At 38.9% G+C, this 4,189-nt stretch overlaps 1 pseudogene; it reads left to right on the plus strand.

The window, feature by feature from the left end:
- The first annotated feature begins 546 nt into the window (after positions 1–546).
- On the plus strand, positions 547–2,970 carry LOC106310316 (annotated as a pseudogene).
- The last annotated feature ends 1,219 nt before the right edge of the window (positions 2,971–4,189 follow it).

Raw genomic sequence — 4,189 nt, forward strand, 5'->3', positions numbered from 1 at the left:
AGGCTATTCCATATCGAAACAATATAACTACACCATTTACTATGCATATCAGATAAAAACACAAATAAAATTTAAGAAAGACTACGAACAACTAGAAAACCACAACCGAGTATACAGTGTGGAACTTGATCGCATAAAGCAGATTCGAGAATCACCGTCGACGATGTTTTTGATTTAACATTTACAGTACCCTAGTTCCGAGTATAGCCGAAATGGAAAAGAAAATAACAAAAGATGAAGACAATCGGGTGGAAAAACACCCAATATAGTCATTTATCAAATTAACCGAAAAGAAAACCCAACAGCGGTGACACAGTACAAACTTTAAAAAAGTTGCGTACCACGAGGACGTAAATGATGACGTGGCGAAATATAACTAGTCATTGACGTAGATTAAATCACAAACATACGCATTTGAATTTATCTACGCTCCTGAAAGAATCCCACCCGTCAAAATCAACAGACATGACCGTTTCTTAAATTCGAAAACCCATTCCTTTATTTAAACGAACACTTCGCTAACTCTTGTCTTTAATGTCTCTTTCTTTTCTCTATCGACTATCACCATTAACACTCAATTTTCCTTTCCTCAAGGATTCAATTGTCGAACGTTCATCAGAATCGCTGGCCTTCGTTTTCCTCGTCCACGAAATCTTCAATAGCGAAGCGTCTCGCATCATTGGAAAACAACTCTTCGAAACCAAGCTCTAACATGGCGGTTACGACGAAGAAACGAGCCTCGCTCGGTAACATCACCAATCAAAACAACGGTTCACGAATCCCAAATCCGTCTTCCGATCTCGTGAGTACTTTTACAATTTCCTCAAGTTTGTTTCGATTAAAAGAATTGTTTCTCAAATCGAATCAAATCTTTGATGTTTTTGCTTCGGCGAATTGCTCGAATAAGTCTGCGAAATTGAAGTTAGCCCAACCAACACAACCTAGTAGTGTAAAGCCAAGCATAAGCAAAGTAACTTCACTGCCCTACGAACAAACCAAACTGCATTCTCCTAGCAAATCTGATGCTGCGTCAGTCTCAATTGACAAGACAATGTCTTCGTGTGACTCCTACAAGAGCCCTCAAGTGGAGTACATTGATAACGAACAAGTATCCGCTGTGGTTTCCATCGAAAGGAAGGCGTTGAGTAATCTCTACATAACGCCCAGTTCAGAGACAACATGTACTAATACTAATTGTTTATTTGTTTTATCACTTCTTGTTTAGTGTTTTTGACTTTTTGTTTTGGATTGCAGTTAACTGTTGCAGAAGAGATGTATTGTCTGATATGGAGAATAAGGATAAGGTTGTCAATATAGACAATAACGATGCGGATCCGCACCTCATTGCAATGTTTGTTGTGATATCTACAAGCATCTTCGTGCCGCAGAGGTGAAGATCTCGTAGATTTTTGAGTAACTTTATTATGTTTTTGGAAGTTCTGAGTGTGTTAATCTGTGGTGCAGACAAAGAAGCGGCCTGCTACTGACTTCATGGAGAGAGTTAAGAAAGATGTTAACTCAACTATGCGAGGAATCTTAGTTGATTGGCCTGTTGAGGTAAATAAACTCAGAGATGAGATGGGTTTTGTTAATCTTGCAAATGTATGATTGGAGTTTTTCTGTTTCTGACAAGTATCAAAAGAGTATAGGCTTGTACCTGAGACGTTGTATTTGACGGTGAACTACATTGATATCTATCTATCTGGGAATGTGATTAGTAGACAGAAGCTTCAGCTGCTTGGTGTGGCGTGTATAATGATAGCAGCGTAAGAACAAATTTTCCTTATGATTTGTTTTGTTTCTTATGTTTAGGAAAAATCTTATGACGCTAAATACTTGAATGGTTTAGATATGTGCACCAGAAGTTGAGGAGTTCTGATACATCACTGATAATACATATCTCAAGGATTAGGTTTGAGTTTTCAACAGAATTTTTTATAAAATGAGAACAAAACAATTTACTGATTTTGATTGCATCTGTATTTTTTGGTTCTTTGACAGGTTCTTGACATGGAATCTGCTGTTCTGAATGACTTGAAGTTTGAAATGTTAGCGCCAACAACCAAATGCTTTTTAAGGTGAGCAAGATGCTTGGTTCTCTCCTCATTACAATACCTATCTAATACAATTATACTAACCCCTTGAATTTTTAAACGTGATTTTCAGACGCTTTGTTCGGGCTGCTCATGGGGTTCATGAGGCTCCACTGATGCAGCTGGAATGTATGGCCAGCTACATTGCGGAATTATCGCTTTTGGAGTACACAATGCTTTCTCATCCTCCTTCACTTGTTGCTGCTTCAGCCATTTTCTTGCTAAGTACATTCTAGACCCAACAAGAAGACCATGGGTATGTACTATTTTACTTTGTTTAGACAGAATATTCTTTGAAGGATCAATGCAGTAAAATGTTTGTTTCTTATGGTGAATCAGAACCCGAGTTGCAACATTATATGCAGTATAGAGCAATGGAATTGAGAGGATGTGTGAAGGATCTTCAACGATTGTCTAGTAACGCTCATGTCTTTACTCTTCCTGCTGTAAGAGATAAGTATAGTCAACACAAAATAAGTTTTCTTTGTTTATTGTTTATATGAAGAAGAGCAATGATGACGATTATAGTTTAATTAATGTTAATGAAATTATTGTTTTTTTGCAGTACAAGTTTGTGGCAAAGAAGTTTTGTCCATCCATAATCCCACAAGAGCTCTTCAGCAACAGTTAGATCAATCCTCAATTAACTGTGTTCCAATGCTGCGTTGGATTGTCTTATTGTATATGATTATTCCTTCTGTTTCTGCAGTTTCTTAAAAAAATTAGCTATCTACGATCTCATTTAGAAAGTTGGTGGAGTAGTGAACCACTGAAATGGTAAAAATAAATTAGTAGAGAGTTAGTATGAATGTATGATCAGACTTGTTGACTAGATTAGTTGACTTCTTATGAAGGAAAAGTCTTACAATCTGCTTAACCGATATGATTCGTTTATGAAATGCAAACAAAATCATGGATTGCATTTTCTTAAATGATAAACTACCCATTGGTTCAATTAAGAATCCTCTACTCCATTTCTTTAACTGAATGTTTTTGGGGCCTCTTGCCACTCTTAACTCATTATCTCTTATCAAAACTTTGATTTGCGTAAATGTCGGCATATGAAGTTGCCAGTTCTGCTACTTTCTGGAAAAATGGTTGAGAAGAATGGAAATATAAACGTTGTGAGCGAGTAACGTAGATTATGTTTAAACCGCTGTTTCTTCTATAATCATTGTTTTACTCCAAGAGGAGCAGGGTTAAGTTTTGGCAGAGTCTAGTGAGTTATGGGCATTCTGTAGCGACCGTGTTCCGAAGATCGATGTTAGGATGATCTGAGGACTGACTAGCCGAACTGTGAGAACGTACTGAATGGATTGGATGATGCTAGAAAGAGCTGATCAGAGTTCGAAGGACTTTCCGTGGGTGGATGGGAGAACTTAGATCAGCGCCTGATTAGTAGCGACTACAGCGGAACCATGTACCCGATTAAAGCTAGGAACGGATCTGTTTTTGAGCCAAACAAAGCTCCATCAGTGGGTCTTACGCTCGGGTTATTGGACAGGCTGTTCGGTTTATGGAACTCAGGATGTTCGGAAAACTCGATGAAAATCCAGACAAATCGAAATTTTCGAACAGCGATGGTCGGATCCGGACAAGTGTTGTTGGATTCGGACAAGACGGTTGAACTGGTCGGCTAGACAGGGATTGTCGGAAATCAAACAAGGCGGTTAAGACTGTCGGCTAAGCTGAGATGAGCTGATTTAGTAGTATCAGTCAAATTCGGACAAGGTGGTTAGAGTTGTCGACTGGATCAGTCAGCTCTAGATCGAGTTTCGTCTAAGTAAAACTGGCGGGAACAGTTAAAGTCCGAAAAAGGAAAAAACTCGCGCTGAAACGCTTTGGAGCACGGGGTGGCGGTTACAGATTAAGAGCCGCGTGTAAAATAAGCGGGAATGGTTAACTTGGCAGTTTCTCGGGCCTAAACCGCCTAACTACCCATTTTAATCGTCTCCTTTGTCTTATTCCGCCATTTCTGTAACGGAAATGGGAAGAAAGAACCAGAGAGAAACTCAGAGAGAGAAAAGTCCGATTAAGAGAGAGTTTTTGATATTTGGCTGGATTGTTCAAGTCCGAGTCAAGAACGATCGTCTGTG

The sequence above is a fragment of the Brassica oleracea genome, chromosome C8 (genome assembly GCF_000695525.1).
Source record: "Brassica oleracea var. oleracea cultivar TO1000 chromosome C8, BOL, whole genome shotgun sequence".
Lineage (NCBI taxonomy): Eukaryota > Viridiplantae > Streptophyta > Magnoliopsida > Brassicales > Brassicaceae > Brassica > Brassica oleracea.